This window comes from Papaver somniferum, chromosome 9, assembly GCF_003573695.1.
Source record: "Papaver somniferum cultivar HN1 chromosome 9, ASM357369v1, whole genome shotgun sequence".
In the NCBI taxonomy this organism is placed as follows: domain Eukaryota; kingdom Viridiplantae; phylum Streptophyta; class Magnoliopsida; order Ranunculales; family Papaveraceae; genus Papaver; species Papaver somniferum.
Window position 1 is genome coordinate 155985672 of NC_039366.1, and position 20016 is coordinate 156005687.

Here is a 20016-nt window from a genome sequence, read left to right on the forward strand (position 1 = left end):
GTTTCATTGTCTAACAATCCATAAATCTCTCTATTGTGTTATATAAGAATAATTCTCCGTTCTTCGACAATTATTATTAGAAGAAAGAAACTCCTAACCCCTGAATCTATATCTTTCCTATTATTATTATATAAATAGCGCCAGCAAAGGAATTTTATTAGAAGACGAAAATAAGATCTTTACATATCGATGGCATGAAGTCGAGCAACAAGCTGGGCCTCAACTCCTTTTTGGATAACAATTCCTAATCTACACTATTATTATTATTATTTTTTATATAACTTTATTATGAAAGGGGGCCACGAAGACTTTTATTAAAATAAACAACAATAAGAAGTTTACAAAGATTTGGCAGGGAGACGCGCAACAAGTTGCGCCCCAATGCATATTATTATTAATATTTTTTTCAATACACGTCGGTAGAAGGTAGCCGAGCGACAAGCTGCACCCACACCTTTTTGAATAGTAATGCTTATTCTATGAAACAAAGAGCAACCAACTTTATAGTTAGCATCGTGATGAATAAAGCAATTTCTCAATCTCTCCATGAATAAGATAGCATCTTCGCAAGCTCACCAAATGTAGTAAAAGCCAAAACATTGAACCCATAGCCATGTGACAAACACTTGTCTAAATATTTGTTACACTTACGAGAAACTGCGGAAGAGATAGCATGGCCAGGTGTGTAGTTGCGAGTTCTGGCACTCGTAAAAGGAGATACAACCGTGACATCAAAAAAAACGTCCTTCCCATCTTCCCAGTTGTATACAACAACATCAGCAGGCTGCGCTTCTTTACCATTAATACCATCTGATAAGAAACCTAAAGAGACTTCTTTTCTTGCAACAACACCCCCTTGTAACAAATATCTGCGACAACATCTGTAAGCATATCATGACGAAACTTGGGACCGAGATCACTAGCACAATGTAAGGCATGGTCACCAAATATGTCCATATCCTTGCCACAACATGAACACTTGCCGCCTTCAACAAACAGGGGAACTCCGAAGCGATACTGCAAGACTGAACTGAATTACCTAGGCCCAACTGCCTGATTTAAACCACTTATGGGGATAGCTTTTAAAAAATCCATTGCATGCTCAATCCTATTACACTGCCACAGGTGAGACTCACGATATGTAAGAGAAAAGTTGGTTGGGATAGCTTCCTTAACAGCACCAAAGTATAAAACTGCCAGATTTTTCATATAAAGGGGGGGCAGCATCATTGATGTTGAAGAAGGAAGCTGAGAGACCACAAGCCTGTGTAAAAATTTGCAAAGCTTGCTTATATCTAGGACTTGGTTCGGATACAGATGGAAGGTTCAAAATCCTATTTTGCAAGTTTGAGTGTGAGCACAAGAGGCAAGAAAGCAATACTTACCTGTATCAGCCATAGTATAGACACCTAAACCACCATCTTTCATAGGTAAAGTAGCTAGGCGTTGTTGAACTAAACCAAAGCATGCACCGTCTCCAACCATTATCTGACGTACATATTGCATTAGGTTGTCATCAAACTTAACTGTAGCAGACTGTATAGCAGTAGGACTAGTTGTGCGAAGAGTAAAGTAAAGTTTTGAGACTCCAGAACAATTACGCAATAACAATAATTCACACTGTGGGTCTTGTAGTTTCCGCACTTTGTTCATGAGAAGTATAGTTTTGTCAACTCTACCTGAAACCATGTTACTGCAATACTGGTGGTCCATGCTGACTGGCCCTCCAAGCAATTTGACACCCACATGTTGCTTACTAATGTCGAGAGGAAATACACCTGGAATATCTCTTCTAGGATCGAAAGATGGCCAAAAGAGCTCTGTTTTCTTAATGTTCAAGTGCAACCCCCTCGAAGGACCTTCAGATTGAATGATCTTCAATGCCTTAGAAACCTCTAATGTATCACCAGCAATTGTACCGTCGTCTAGATACCAGGCGTGAAGGTATAATGTACATTCTGCAGCAATCTTAACAACCAGAGGATGCAATGCAAGTGAGAATAACAGGGGCCCAAGTGGGTCACCTTGCTGAACACCCAAAGCAGATGAAAGAATATGTTGGTTGTAATACAATATAGCGGGTGTGGAGTAGCAAAACTCTACCCATCTAGAAATGCTTGGGCAATGGTTATGAACCTCATGAATCAAAGTAGCTCTGTTTACTAAGTTGAAAGCATTTGAGAAATCAACCAAAAGCATAGTCTGAGTGCAGTGAGTACCTTTTAACTCCAAAAACCTATTAGCTGCATGCATAATCCCCTCACCACCACAGGGTACTCCCACCCCAAATTGATGTGAACCAAGATAGGTCGTGATATCTTTGCATACAGCGTTGGCAGCTAACTTTGACCACAGTCGTCTCCAGATGGTTCCCACCACAATTGGCCTTACGCCACCTCCAGGTTTCATCAAAGGCGTTAATGGAGCACTAGCCACATATTCATCCAGTTCTGGTGAACAATTGCCTGCAAGCCACAGATTGATAACCCCAACCATGGATTCCAACAGTTCATCAGCCACTGCAGCAGCCGGTCCACTCAGTGCATCGAGTAAGTGTTGAGCCCTTAAATCGTCACGTCCACAAGCCGTACCTTTAGGAAAGCTTTTGATTGCAGCCAACACAGCCTTAGCATCCACAGATAATGAGGGTGTCGTGATATCATCTGCCGGAATGGAAGGAGGAGGCGCAGGAGGGTGTTTCTGCTGCAATTCGTATAGAGTATCTGGCATAGGAGGGGAAATACCATCAGAGGAAAGAACATGGATTGAAGTAGTATATTGACCAGACCTTAGCTTCTTCCGAAAAGCTTGCATATTGGAATTCTCAGTCTTCTTCTTCTTATGAGGCTTACGACTGTTGTTGTCATTAGAAAGATTAAGAAGCTTCTGAGTCAAGATGCACAACCTTGGGGTTCTCTCCATTTGGTCAATGATTGGTTGATTGCAGAGATCTGTAGTTTCTTTCTTGTGCCAGACCGTTCTTCCACAAAGCATTTTGGAACATAGAGATTCAATGTACAAACATGGAGTAAACGAAGTTGCAGCCAAACAAATAAATCTCTAGGCTTAGCAGTGACATTATCTAATGCTAACTTGAGGGTTCTGGAAAAATTTAGTCTGCACGAAGGTGGTATACAATTGCTGAGGACCAAAAAATAATCAAACATTTCTTCTTTGACTTTTCTATCTAGCACAGGACCAAAAAAAATATACAAAACTTTTCATTATTTTTCCCTTTAATCTAAAATGATCAATTTCAGATCTTTTAATTCTATAGGGTTAAATAAAAATTAGATTGAATGGATCCTGAAATTTGAAACTAAAATAGTCTCATTAGCTCCTGAGGTATTATAAATGTTATACAGAATAAAGACTAATAGACAAGCCCGTGATATGATAGAGTAGGGTCTTGGGAATGGATTAAATTTATTTAGTAGATTATGTATCACGTATATCCCTTAACTTTATAATTAATAAAAAAACGAGCATGTTGATTATATTAAAACTCGGAGGCACCAATAATTATAGTTCATCATGGGTAGGGACACAATTGCTGACATAATAAATTCTATACGAAATGCTGACATGGATAAAAAAGGAACGGTTCGAATAACATCTACTAATATTACCGAAAACATTGTGAAAATACTTCTACGAGAAGGCTTTATCGAAAACGTGAGAAAACATCGAGAAAGCAACAAAAATTTCTTGGTTTTAATCCTTCGACATAGAAGGAATAGGAAAGGGCCATATAAAACTATTTTAAAACGTATCAGCCGGCCTGGTCTACGAATCTATTCCAACTCTCAACGAATTCCTAGGATTTAAGGAGGAATGGGTATTCTTATTCTTTCTACTTCTCGAGGTATAATGACAGATCGAGAAGCTCGGCTATAAGGAATCGGAGGAGAAATTTTGTGTTATATATGGTGATCTTTCTGATATCTGAATTGAATTGGTAACTTCCTATATTGTGAAAAAAAGAAAAAGAGGAAGGACTGGTTGCCTAATATCACTCCTCCTCCATTAGTTGATACTTCAAGGGGGTTACCTCAAATGAAAGAACAAAAATGGATTCATGAAGGTTTAATTACTGAATCACTTCCCAATGGCATGTTCCGGGTTCTCTTAGATAATGAAGATATGATTCTAGTTATGTTTCAGGAAGGATCCGACGTAGTTTTATACGGATACTACCAGGAGATAAAGTCAAAATCGAAGTAAGTCGTTATGATTCAACAAGGGGACGTATAATTTATAGACTCCGCAATAAAGATTCGAACGATTAGGTGTTTTTTTCGACATTATTTTTGTGGGGATACAACTCGAGGTTAAAAATTCCAAGAGACTTATTTTCTTCCAAGGAGTAGATTCGGAATTAAGGTAAGGAATGACAAATATGAAAATAAGAGCCTATGTTCGTAAAATTTGTGAAAAATGTCGACTGATTCGCCGACGGGGACGAATTATAGTAATTTGTTCCAACCCGAGACATAAACAGAGACAAGGATAATCCTTCGAAAAAGGACCCAATGTACAAATAAAATGAAGGATCTGTTTTAACCTGAAATGGATAGATCCGTATATCTCTGACTCATATTGATGAGATGATAAAAGATGGCAAAACCTATACCAAGAGTTGGTTCACGTAGGAATGGACGTATTAGTTCACGTAAGACTGGACATAGAATACCAAAAGGAGTTATTCATGTTCAAGCAAGTTTCAACAATACCATTGTAACGGTTACAGATGTACGGGGTCGGGTGGTTTCTTGGTCCTCCGCCAGTACTTGTGGATTCAGGGGGATAAGAAGAGGGACATCGTTTGCTGCCCAAACCGCAGCAGGAAAAGATATTCGTACAGTAGTCGATCAGGGTATGGAACGAGCAGAAGTCATGATAAAATGTCCTGGTATCGGAAGAGATGCAGCATTAAGATCCATTCGTAGAAGTGGTATACTATTAAGTTTCGTACGGGATGTAACCCCTATGCCACATAATGGATGTAGACCTCCTAAAAAAGACGTGTGTAGAAAAAAGAATGGAACTGATTTCAAGAGAAATAAATGATTCAATAATCTGATAAAAAAAATTACTATGCTTCGAGAGGAAGTAGCAGTATCTACTCGGACACTACAATGGAAATGTGTTGAATCTAGAGAAGACATTAAGCGTCTTTATTATGGCCTTTTTATTTTGTCTCTGCTTCTGAAGGGTCAAGCCGATATAATAGGCATCGCGATGCGAAGGGCTTTGCTTGGAGAAATAGAAGGAACATGTATCATACTTGCAAAATCTGACAAAATACCACATGAGTATTCTACTATAGTAGGTATTGAAGAATCCGTACATGAAATTTTAATGAATTTGAAAGAAATTGTATTAAGAAGTAATCTATATGGAACTCGCGACGCATCCATTTGCGTCAGGGGTCCTGGATACGTAACTGCTCAAGACATCATCTCACCGCCTTCTGTGGAAATTTTTGATACTACACAACATATAGCTAGCCTAACGGAACCCATGGATTTGTGTATTGGACTACAAATCGAGAGGAATCGTGGATATCGTATGAAAACACCAAATAATGCACAAGATGGAAGTTTTACTATATATGTAGTATTCATGCCTGTTCGAAATGCGAATCATAGTATTCATTCTTATGGGAATGGAAATGAAAAACAAGAAATACTTTTTCTAGAAATATGGACGAATGGAAGTTTAACTCCTAAAGAAGCACTTCACGAGGCTTCCCGTAATTTGATCGATTTATTTATACCCTTTCTACATGCGGAAGAACGTGACATAAATTTAGAGGACAATCAAAACATAGTTATTATACCCTTTTTTACCTTTCAGAATAAATTGGATAAACTAAGCAAAAGCAAAAAAGATATAGCATTGAAATGTATTTTTATTGGCCAATCAGAATTGTCTTCCAGGATCTATAATTGTCTCAAAAGGTCCAATATATATACATTATTAGACCTCTTGAATAAGAGTCAAGAAGATCTTATGAAAATAGATCATTTTCGCATAGAAGATGTAAAACAGATATTAGATATTCTACAAAAGCGTTTCGCAATTGATTTACCAAAGAACAAGTTTTCTTTTTTGAATCCATTGGAATGATTTCATCCTTTTTAGAAAGAAAAAAGAAAAAAGGTTTTTGATCTTCAGTAGGATCCATATATTTTGGGTAAATCTAGAATTTCATTGAATAGGTGTATCTAGGGAATAGTCTCTTCAAAGTGAATCCTCCCTAGATACACACGTCGTTTTTTATTTCTATTTCACGGTTGAGTCAATTTAAAAAATACCTAAAGTTAAAGATTTATCAATAGGTAATGTTGCTCCAATACCCAACCAAAGAGCTACTGCGGTCCCAATCAAAGAGACAGTTGTAGCTACTGGATGACGAAACGGGTTTTGGAATTTATTAACATTCTCCAAAAAAGGGTACTGTCAATAATCCCGCCGGTACTGAAACCATTAAAAGAACCCCCAACAATTTATTTGGTAATGTGCGAAGTATTTGAAATACGGGAAAGAAGTACCATTCGGGTAATATTTCCAAAGGAATAGCAAACGGATCTGCAGGTTCGCCAATCATTGACGGTTCTAGAACCGCTAAACCTACGTTACATGCAATAGTACCTAGAATTACTACTGGAAAAATATATGAAAGATCGTTAGGCCATGCGGGTTATCCATAATAATTATGACCCATCCCTTTTGCCAATTTGGCTCTTAATACAGGATCATCATTTAAGTCAGGTTTTTTTGTTATTGGGATAGGTGAATTCGTATGGATCCATCCCCCGAAGGAACCGGACATGATAATTTTTCATCATCCGGCTCGAGCAAGAATCAAAGGAGTAAAATAGATCTATATAAAATCTATATGTCATCCATATCCACACATACATGACTCTATGTAAGAAAATATTCACCGGATGCAATTTTCCGGAGTTGCAACTACCCATTGCAAAGAATTCAGTTCTTGCTTGTAAATGCCCAATACCCAAGTAGGCTAAAAAATTTGATCATGATCAAGTGCGTTTTGGGTCATCTCATACCTTGCAATTTTTTCTCCCAAAAATATCTTGAGTCTTCTTACATACAAAGGATTTACTTGTTACTAATATAGTCTAGCCTCTGTTATTCTTTAGATCCCTTATTTCACTCCGATAGTATTATAGATCGAAATCGATGCAAAGGAAATGAATGCATTTCCATACTATTAAGTAAGTTCAATTGATAAAACATAAGCTTGATCATACCACATCACTTATTCTACTGGATCTTACGGAGACTGGTGATGCACGATATGATTCGTCTCTGATCATAAAAAAAAATCTCCTCAAGCGAATCAGCCTATCTTCTGTATGGGGCGTACGCAGTGGTTGGAACAGAGACACATTTGGTTGTCAATTCCAATGTGGCGGATAAAATCATATATCTGCACGGGCCAATCAATAGTTCAATTCACACACTCCCATAATCCATTTTCTCTTCGTAGAATCCACTTCAACTATTCATATCAAATAAATAATACAATATTGTAGAGTTGAAGGTAAATATCCAAAAAAATGTCTTATTTTTAATAATCCATATTTCTAGCAATGAAATACTACTCCTCCTCCCCAAACAGATATATAATTGATTACAAATATCTAGGATCCGTCTTCTCTACAAAGGACCAAAAATGCCTTGCTTACGTATCACTGGGAAATGCATTAACATAAATACGGCAGTAAGCAGAGGTAATACAAAAGTGTGTAAACTATAAAAACGCGTTAAAGTAGATTGGCCTGTCACGATTTATACTGCCCAATAACCAATTTGGTCCCGAGGTAAGGAATAACCAGTTACACCAAAAGATGCGGTCAATACACCCAGAACCACACCCGCAACCCAAGTCAATTCGCGGGGTTTTTTAAATCCACCGATGAGATACAGACGAAATAAATGCAGGATCATCATTAAGACCATCATACTTGATGACCATCGATGAACTGATCGGATTAACCAATCAAAGTTAGCTTCAGTCATTATGTATTGAACCGAGACGGTCGGACGACAGTAAAAAGTCATAGCAAACCCCGTCGCTACTTGTACTAAAAAACAAGTAAGCGTAATCCCCCTTAGACAATAAAATATGTTGACATGGGGAGGAACATATTTACTAGTTATATCATATGCAATCGCTTGAATCTCGAGACGCTCTTCGAACCAATCATATACTTTATTGAGATAGGTAAACCAAGGGGACTCCCCCTGATAAAACCTTATATGAGAATTTCATCTCGTACAGCTCAAGCCCAAACACACAAATACTAGCTGCAAGGGAAAGGGATATTGTATTGTAATAGAAATTTGTGAAACTCCTCTTTATCCCGGATTCCATCGTCTCTCTGAAGATACGAAGGACCAAAAAGTCTGAAGTTCTTCTTTAGCTCTTCTTTGTGATGATAATGCCAAAAAATCAAGTTGGATCATTCGTCTTTATGTTGATCGTTGTAGGCCTCTTGAATCTTCTCTTTCCCTATTTTCTTTATTTTTTTGCTGTGTGTAATGTAGATTTTTTTGTTGATAGAAATTATCTTGTTGAGACCCTATGGATTTATTGAAACCTCGGATTCATACTAGAACCACGATGATTCAATAAATCTCCCAAACTAAGTCCAAAGGTTCTCTGAATAAGAACCTGTGGATCATCACTTATTCAATGAATAGATGTAATGATTAAAAATTCTTTGGTTGATAATTATGCCCCTCATTCTTCGAGTTAGATGTCAGCAAACCATCATTGTTCTTTTATAACATGAGATTCCGTATCGAGAGAGTAGTATGAGACAAGAGAAATTTTTGATTTGATTTTATCTATCAGGGTTCGATTTCAGCGTCACAAACTTTTTTGTTTTCACGTCACACATCAGAGGGATCTTTCCAATATTTCTGTTACGAAAGAGTATTAAAATGAAAAAACATACACAAGATTATCCTTTCCCTATTTGATCGGATCAAAAAAAAAACTTTGGGATCGCCGAATTACAGACGAGATAAATATAGAAAGCAACGGAACCATCATAGTATTTTTTAACTCTTCTGAAAGAAAGGGTGGCATACCAATCTGGGTTTGATAGATCCTCCACTTTAGGTAAAAGTAGATTCCATTCTAGAGCCGTATGCAATGCGCAAAAAATGCATGTACGGTTCTTCAATTCGATTTTTTCTTGTCTCTTTCAATCATTGAGATAGAGGAAGCATTCATTATGTTATATCATCAGGGTAATGATCCACTAACCTGCTAGCTCTTTTTACGAGGCACAAACAGGAGAATTTGTCCTGGAAGCGGAAGAACTGCTGAAACTTCGCGAAACCCTCACAAGGGTTTATGTCCAAAGAACGGGCAATCCATTATGGGTTGTATCTGAATTCATGGAAAGGGATGTTTTTATGTCATCAACAGAAGCCCAAGCTCATGGAATTGCTGATCTTGTAGCGGTCGAAAATACCGGGGACTTCACGTAAATCTGTGATTCCATTCCATTTTGAACCATAATTGAATGAGATATGTTATTTCCTATTTTATTTTCTTACCGAGGTTAAAAGTGGTAGTGGTAAAATATTCAATGAAACGAGAGGAATTCAGAATCATCCGGTTAGGATTGATCTAAACCAGCTCATTCTATATACGATCCAGCATGCCAACTATTAAACAACTTATTAGAAATACAAGACAGCCAATCAGAAATGTCACAAAATCCCCCGCCCTTCGGGGACGTCCTCAGCGTCGAGGAACATGTACTAGGGTGTATGTGCGACTCGTTCAGATCATGAACTTGAACAAAAGAAAGGAGACTTTTTTGACAGTATCAATGATCGGTACCAATGAATAGGAATGGAAAAACCCCATATCACTATCGAAAAAAGGACCTCTATTGTGTATGAAATTTATGGTTTCCTTTGGTATAAATCCAATCATCTCAACTAGAGATGAGAAGAAACTCCCCATTGGTAGCAAATGGTTATCCATTAAAGGGGGAAAGGGAATGGTATTTTAGAAGCAGAGAGATTATGCTCCCATTCTTGCAAAAACGGACTAACAGGGGTCAGCTACCTAACCAACCTTCATAATGAAATGCCGTTACTGTATGGATGGATCTAGCTGTGAAAAGACCCAGTAATGGATAATTCATGGGTAGAGACAAAGAGTGTGAACTGTAAAAGTTACTAAATAGGTAAGAGGCTCCGGTGTATAGAAAGGACCTCATCGTTTAAACAGTAACCATAGAAACGATGGAACCCATAATTTCTCGTTTTTTATTTACTTTTTTTGATACCAAGTATCAATAAAAAAATTTATTTCGAGATAAAATGAAATGCCTCAAAAAAATCGTGGTTGGGAAGGTCATAGTAGCAAAAGCCATTGGAATTTTTATTTTACACATCGGAAGAATCAGCTTGGTTATTAATAGACTAGGGGGAAAGAATGACTGAAAGAAAAGAAATCAATTAGTTATTCATCAAAGTTTCATTTGATTCAATGACCAGAATCAAATGAGGATATATAGCTCGGAGACGTAGAACAAAAATTCGTTTATTTGCATCAACCTTTCGAGGGGCACATTCAAGACATACTCGAGCTATGACTCAACAGAAAATGAGAGCTTTAGTTTCGGCTCATCGGGATAGGGGCAGGCAAAAGAGAGATTTTCGTCGTTTGTGGATCACTCGTATAAATGTAGTAATTCGTGAGAATAGGATATTCTATATTTATAGTCGATTAATACATGATCTGCACAAGGGGAAGTTACTTCTTAATCGTAAAATACTTGCACAAATAGCTATATCAAATAGGAATTGTCTTTACATGATTTCCAACGAGATCAATAAATAAGGGGATTGTAAGGAATCCACCAGAATGATCTAAATGGAGTTCCCCGAAGAATGAACTCCGGGAGGGTAGGATATAAATTACTATATATAATAAAATAGTAAAAAGAAACTAACACGTTTCCATAATAATAATTAAGGACTTTCTCTTTTTCTTCCCCAATTCTTTTTTTCTTATGACATGACAATACAATTTAGATTCTAGAATTTTTGAACAAAATACCAACCAGAGTTGGGCTTTGGGTTGGAATTTTTATTCAATTGAGGCATGGGCCTATTTATTTCTGGTTTTAGGACCGGTAGTTCTAGGAGTCGACTCCGTTCTCTCAAATTGTTTCTCATTATTAAGAAAAGGTAACGAACATAAAATACGGGCTTGTTTTATAGCAATAGTAATTAATCGTTGTTGTTTCAAGGTTAATCTATTCACTCGTCTAGATAATACTTTTCCTTGTTCACTAATAAATCGACTAATTAAACTCATGTTTCTATAATCAATTCGATCCCCCGATCCAATTGGGGGAAAACGCCTACCAAAAGATCGCTTCGATTTAAGAAAAGGTCGTTTGGATTTTTCCATTGTTTATTCCTTATCCCGAAAATACTAATTTCTGAATTCGAATTCATTTTTGATCCGACTGAAATAGGATTTGATTTTTCTCTATATATTATATGTAATTTATTCTTGTTACTTCGAAGGGTAGTACACACACCCTCTACCTCGGGTTCAGTCTATTTCTTTATCTCCCCATGAGTTGTATGTTTGCAATAATAGGGACAAAATTTTCTCAATTCCAATCGACTAGGCGTATTGTGTCGATTCTTTTGAGTAATATATCTGGAAACGCCTGACGATTCCTTATTAACACGGTTTCGTATACAACTGGTACATTCCAAAATAACTCTTACTCTAACATCTTTACCCTTTGCCATGAACCTCCCTTGAATTTTGGATTTACCCAACTTTTCGATTTTCGACCCGAAATAAATTTTCAAAAGATTTTGTTGTATCAATAGAGTAATATAAAGAATAAGTAATACAACAATTCCTAACTATCAATTATTTTTAATCCTAGTACATACAGTATTTCATTTAAATATCTTGTATGATTTATTTAGTTTCCCTCGATCCCATTTATTTCTATTTTCTTATGCCCTTTGAGTCTAACCCAAGTTTCACTGAGATTGAATCCACTTTTGTTTATTCCTTTTATGTCCTTCTATATTTTGAAAATGAGAAAAAAGAATAAAACAAAGAGAGAAAGAAGGATTAGTCACAAATAATTTATTATCTCACTAATCTTCTTCATCCCTTCCCATGTCAATAACTAGAATGAAAAAAACAGAAATGTCAACGCATCTGGGAATAATGATTAATCTCTATCAATAGCCCTGCTAAAGACCCGAACCATAGAGTACTTAGCACAGGTGCCAGATATGTTTTTATATCTCGCATTGCAAACTCTCCTTCTTTATTGTAATACATATATGATCAGATGTATATGTAGTTAAGGATCACTTGTATTAGTACGTGAAATTCCTAACAAAAATGGATATATACAACGATCCGGTAGATAAGATTTCCCTTTCCTTAAAACAGAAAAAGACGCCCTCCTCTTCCTGAGTATTACCGACAAATATTCATTTCTCTATCCGGCGGATTTCATATGTAAATAATTCTTTTATTATATGTTATATGAGACCAAAAATAACAAATTGCAAGCGAAATTTTTTATTATAGGGGGGAAATAATGATGTGGAAAACAAGACCGGGATTCTCTACAATGACATTGTATACCAATTGAAAGGGATGTAGCGTAGCTCGGTAGCGCGTTTGTTTTGGGTACAAAATGTCACGGGTTCAAATCCTGTCATCCCTACCTATTACTTTTCCTGCGGACAGTAATTGAGATCAATCATAATTGTACATACATTATGATACTATAGACATGCAAAGTTTATTGGGCCTATAAAGATAATACTTTTTTATGGTCTTATCTATTGTGATAAGAAGGCGCTCTTAGTTCAGTTCGGTAGAACGTGGGTCTCTAAAACCCGGTCGTAGGTTCAAATCCTACAGAGCGTGATTTTGTTCTCGAATTATAATGAAATAACTCCACCAACTTAAACAGAAACCTTAATTTGACCTCATGTGAATTAAAAAGGAGGAGGTCAATCAAAAACGAGATGTTACTTAATCAAAGGTCCAACTGATCACCGCGTCTGTATTGTAAATATGCAGTTACGAATAATCCAGTTAAAGTAATAGGAATTAGACCTAACACGATTCCAAATAGTAAAACTTCAATCATTTCGGTTTGTTTGAAAGGGGAAAAAGAGAGGTAATATCTATTCTTAAATATAAATCTGAATCGAGAAATGAATCTGAATGATCAAGAATTGACAATTGACGCGGGAAGTCACTATAGAATACCTAGAACTAGAATATCACAGAAAAAGGTTTTTTTTCTGAATTGTTCATTCAATTCATTTCAAATAAGTCGTATCTTGCTCAGACCAATAAAAAGAGCGGGAGTTATAGTTGAAGCCGCCAGTAGAAAACCGAAATAACTAGTTAGAGTAGGCATAAAGGAGGTAAATAAGATAAGTTCTTTTTATACATATGGTGATAAAACATTTACCTAAGTTTACATTACATAAAAAAATAAACTGACAAAATCTGCTCCAACTAAAAGTTTTTGATTCATCAATCATTATAGACGGCACTAACAAAGATAGGGTGACAGAAGTAGAAAAAAGAATGATCTAGTGATCCATCATCTGTAACATCTACCTATTCAGTTATTTTGAATCAACAGATTCGTTGAACAACTATTGAGTAAAGTAATATTGAGTAAAGTAAAAAGAACAAACTTTTTAGTGGAATTTCGTTCATTTCATAAAGTAAACTCTTTTTGAATCACTATGGAATAAAATCGAAAATCTTTTCCATTTTGATCATTTCTTTATAAATTGTATATAATAAAGTTTCCTTTTTGGAGCAAAGGACCTTATCACAACACCTTTCACCTCATAAAATGAAGTCGTAGGCTCTTTAATTGTACATAATATCTCACAAATGCTAAGAAAAAAGTATTGCACGATCGCTGGACGAAATAAGAGCTTTATTTCGGGACAACTCAATTCTAAGACTAGTCATTCTATTATCTTTTCCTTTTAGGTTCTACATGTTGCCTTTCCATATTAGGGAATCCCTCTCTTGTATATAGGTCAAGAAGGAAAACAACCTTAATTTGGTTGTAATACGACAATGGTTGTATCACGAATATTGATTGATTCTTCCTTTTTTTTCTTTGGTCGAATACTATCTATTCCTATTATTGTACTATTAATCCATTCCTTGAACTGAAAGGATTCGAAGAAAAACTCGTTCTATACAACCAAGAAAAGAGGTTTCTATATTTCGCATCTAATAGAATTGTGTGAATATGATAACATCTTTCATTAATTATTAGAACCCAACCCGGCGGACTCAAGATTTCCCAGATCTTTAGTTTCTAGCCCAAAGCTAGTAATGAAAAGAACCCTATACTACTACAGTACATAAATTTTCGGTTGAATAGCACATCCTTATATATAAGGAACAAAAAAGGAAGAAAGAGTTTTTGTAACACTTCTTTTGGATACTGTTTGAAATTGTGTTGCTGTGTCAGAAGAAGGGTAGCTATACTGATTCGGTATACTCTAAAGATGCCTTCGTTACACTATTGTATTGAAAGATAACTATTGTATTTAGCCTTGCAAGGTGGTCCTTGCTGATTCACACGGGATTCCACGTGCCCCATGCTACTCGGGTCAGATCATAAGCTAGTGATGCTTTCGGCTACTGGACTCTCACCATCTAGGGTGCAGCACTCCACCGCTTCGCCTAGCAGCACGACGCTTGTATTGCTCTCCAAATTAAAAGAAAGCATAGTTGACGTACTATCAAGAGGATCTACTGCTGGATAGATACCTTTTGAAGCTAGTCCTCCTGATAATACGGTAGTAGCATCTAAATGTTCAACTGTTGTGGCAGGGGCAGGGTCGGTCAAATTATCTGCAGGTACATAAACTGCCTGAATAGAAGTTATAGACCCCTCTTTGGTAGAAGTAATTTTTTCTTGCAAAGTACCCATTTCTGTAATAAGGGTAGGTTGATAACCCACAACAGAAGGCATTCTGCCTAATAAAGTAGATACTTCGGATCCTGCTTGGACAAATCGGAAAATATTGTCGATAAATAAAAGGACATCTTGTTGATTGACATCTCGGAAATATTCTGCCATGGTTAGGGGTTGAGAAAAATACTGTCGAACAACTATTGTACAATGAATAGATGTAATGACCCCGGTTACTATAGAATAGATTATTCTCAGAAATATTTTGCTCGCGTAATAAGCTTTTGATATTCAGCAACCCTGGTTAAAAAATAATCGCAGAAATCTAAACATTTATCTATCCAGCCATGAGGTAGATCAACAGCTAATCCTATGATACGAAAATAATTATGCATCATTCGCATACCTGTGGAAGCTTCGAATAGATCATATATCAATTCTCTCTCCCTGAAAATATAGAAGAAAGGAGTCTGCGCACTTATATCCGCCATAAAAGGGCCAAGCTATATTAAATGAGAGGCTATACGACTCAGTTCCAACATAATTACTCTGATATAACGGGCTCTTTTAGGAACTTGAATATTTCCTAACTGTTCTGGTCCATTTACCGTTATTGCCTCGGTAAACATAGTATCTAAATAATCCCAACGCGTTACATAAGGCAGATATTGTATAATTGTTCGGTTTTCCGCTATTTTTTCCGTCCCTATGTGTAAATAACCCAATATAGGTTCACAGTCAATAACGTCTTCACCCTCTAGAGTAATGATGAGTCGAAGAACGCCATGCATCGATGGGTGGTGAGGACCCATATTGACTATCATGAGGTTTTTTCTTGTAGCTGATACAGTCATATTTTTTCCCCGATTCATTATTCCTTGAATTGCTGAAAACGAAACAAAGTTCATAAAAATTCAAGATCTAATAAATCAAATAATTTCCCCGATTCATTATTCCTTGAATTGTTGAAAACGAAACAAAGTTCACAAAAATTCAAGATCTAATAAATCAAATAATTCAAACTAAAGCTTCAAATTAACTTAACTAGTCTTTGGCTCCCGAATATCCAACCGACCAATTAATTCTTTATAACGTATTCTAATTTTTTTTACAAATAAGCCAGCAATTTACCAGAGTCCTCCCATACCTCTCTGAGATAAAAAGTCCTTTTGTGAAATTCAAAATGGAAAGTGAGTCTCTGCATTTTATTGGTGAAACTTAATACTTGAAATTCAAAGGCGTAGATGGTGGATTTTCGACAAAGGGTAGAATTGTAAAAGTATACTCCAGATTCGGCAACCGGATGAGTATTGAGGCTCATGTCTCTCATCAAAGCATGAAAGCTCATGCCATAAAATCTCTGACTGAGAAGGTTGTCTCTCAGAGTACATGTAGATGTGTAGTCTCTCAGCTGAGGCCACGACACATCTCATGAATACTGAGCAATTTCAGTAATTACTCCGGATCCGGCAATCGGATGAGTATCGAGACTCATGTCTCTATGCATGAAAGCTCATGCCACCTCTGATGGAGAAAGTCTCTCAGAGAAGATGTAGATGCGTAGTCTCTCAGCTGAGGCCACGACACATCTCGTACTGTATAGAATCGAAAGATTGGGCGGCTCCTAGACAGCATGTCTGCTAGTATAGAGCGACAACGTCTTCGGGATGTAACCAAGTTTTCCCCGACTATACAAGAGGAATATGACACTCCAGCAAGTTCATATTGCTCAACCCTCAGATAATTAATGCTCCTAGACAGAAAGCCATTCTAGTATAGAGCCAACAATTAATTATCTTAAATCGTCTGAATATCCAGCAATATTCTACAAGCCATCGCCTGAATATCCAGCAATATTCTACGATTCCTCGTTATATTTCGTTACTTCAATCTGTGGTTCTTCCCAGCAGAATTCCACGGGTTAGTAATAAATATTCAACGAAACAGGCATCTGAGCATCAAATAAGCCCTGAAAAAATGGTGCAAGTGTAATTAGCGGATAATGCACAGACCAGCATTTTGAATGCACGAACGAGCATTTCAAAAATACGAACGAACGAGGAACCTATGCAAAATAGGAAGGGAAAATAATAATATAAAATATTAAGCAAAAGCGCCAGGGGACTAAGCTCACCAGCCGGCCAGTCATGCCGTGACTAGTCTCGCGCCCAATTTTATATTTTATAATATTTTTACTATCTTCACGATCTCATGAAAATCTTCTTGTTCGAGCAAATTTCCTTTATTTCAAAAAAAATTATCTAAATCACATGATTTTATCAAAAATAATAAAACTAGGGAAAGGTGTCGCGGGACCGAGCACCAGCCAGCCATGTCTTGGCCGTGGCCAGTCCCACACCTCACGTCCCATTATTTTATTATTCCTTCTCAAATTATGAAAATTCCTTGATTATATGAATTTTCCCTAAAATCATGAAAATTACCTAATTTCATGTATTTTTATCTAAATCACATGATTTTATCAAAAATAATAAAATTAGGGAAAGGTGTCGCGGGATCGCCGGCCGTCCGGTCATGCCTTGGTCGTGACCGGTCACACACCTCACGTCCTATTATTTTATTATTCCTTCTCAAATTATGAAAATTCCTTGATTTTATGAATTTTCCCTAAAATTACCTAATTTCATGTATTTTCTCTAAAATCATGGAAAATATTAAAAAATTAGGAAAACTTTTGGGACCGGGCTCTAGCCGGCCGGCCGGCCATGCCCTAGCCAGTCCCATACGCCCATTATTTTATTATTTTTTGGTGTTTTGTTTCCTGATTTCATGTAAACTCCCTGATTTCAACAAAATATCTTGGTTTTCAACAAATCCCTTTGATTTTATGAAAATTATCTAAAATCATAAAAATTACATAAAATTGGGAAGAGTGCCTTGGGACCCGTGCCCATTGCCGGTCCCACACTCCCATTCCCTATTTTATATTTTAATTTATGTCTCTCATCTCATGGAAGTTCCCTAATTTCGCCAAACTCTCCAGTTTCATGGAATTTCCCTTAAATCAGAGAAAAATACATAAAATCACACAAAACTGGGAAAAGCATGTGGGACCGCGTGTCAGCCGGCCGGCCATGCCCTAGCCGTGGCCGGTCCCACACTTTGTGATTCCTTGTTTATTTATTATTTTCATCATCTCATGTATTTTTCCCAGTTTCAGCAAAACCATGGATTTTTCATATTTTCTCCAAATGTTGCTCAAACGTGCACCAGAAAATATCAAAATTCTCAGGACTGAAGCACGGACATCATGGTGACACGGGCACATTCCCTTGACCGACCAAGGGTGACCCTGAGGCTTGCAAACAGCTGGTCCCGCATGTTTTAATGATTTTAACCTAATTTGCTCAGTTGCTCATATTAGGTTCGAACTCTTTCCAAACAATTGGAAGTTCACTCAAACGACCATCTACTGGTCCCACGACCACCAAGAACCGGTCTCATGACCTCTTGGTCGGTCCCTCATATTTTCTACATCAGGTTTTATGATTTGTCGCTCACACGAACATTATTTCAGTAAATGATTAAATCAACATTTAATCATTCTTTCACCAACTGGTCCTCAAGAGACTTTGGTATTTTTGCTCATTCGAGCATTTGGGCGTTATATGGTGAACCCGTCATCCCATGTAGTCGGTCCTATGTGATTTGCAGTAAATCATCATCTCGGTAAAATTAGGGTTTTGAATCCATAACTCTGCAGAAACGTGATTCTGAGCAGATTCGAACACTCTGATAATTTTATGTTGATTTCATGATTAACATTCGTATTTATTTTGCTCGACTCAGCAGTCAGTAAATTAAATTAATATTTTATTTGGTCCAGCTACCAATAATTCATCAAAAGAACAATATTTGTTTAAACTAGCAATATTCGCTCGAACCGGTAATATTTACTCAATTAGCAATATTCGCTCAGACTAGCAATATTTTCTCAAATCAAAGAATATTGGTTCAACTATCAATATTCAACAATTTAGCAACACAGTTTTGCTCGTCTTAGGTTATGATGATACCTCGTCTCAGCAGACACATTAAATTCATGAGTTTCGAAACATTTGCTAATCATGTTCAACTCAGCAATACATGGACTCATCGTCCCACAAAGTCAGCAACTGACTCCACGAGATTTCAATCGTGTCACATGGGGGGATATTAACTAGGGTTTTGGTCTGGCGGTCTACGACACGTATGTTCACTCACGATGAGAATGTGAGCAAGTCGTGCAATCAGTTGGAAGAGTCAGCAAAGTAGTGGGTGGAAAGTTAACCAAGTCTCCGCACGATGAGTAATTGGTTTTAACATGATTTCCCCATTTCCCATTCTATGATTCCAGCAACTGTCACACTTCATGGGATCATGGTGTTTTCAACTATGGTATTATAAAATGTCTCTGAATCCTGATTGAAAAGACAGAAGTTTTCGAACATTCGAACAACATTCACCAAAACGAGCAATTTCTCATCAAAAGTTCATACAGACAATCTTTCGTCTACACGAACTCACAGAAATTACTCTCAATTGAGAAAAATTCAATCATTCAGAGCATTTTCACGCTGATTTCACAACACACCTACAATCTCAGATCACCATTGATCTCACGCATTTCTCAGCTTCCCTCCTACAGATCAACCCATCCTCTCTTGTGACCGAATTGACTCTAGAACGGCCATTGTTTTTGGTTTAGGCTGGGATCTTACAGAATGATCTCTCGAACTTAAAGCACTCCCTTCTTGCAGTGCGTCTGTGTAAGGTTCAACATTTCGCTCGGTTCAAGGAGTCTCCACACGGTCGACTCTTCAATTCCGTAAAAGCCAGCAAATCGTTTTTCCCCACTCACAAAAGGAAACGGACCCCTTGTTTTATTCTTTTTCTTCTTGCGAAATAACTGAGATGAATGCATTTTTTATCATAAAAAGAGCGCTTCTACTTTTTTTCTTTTATAAAAAAAATGGAGTTTATCGATAAGTAA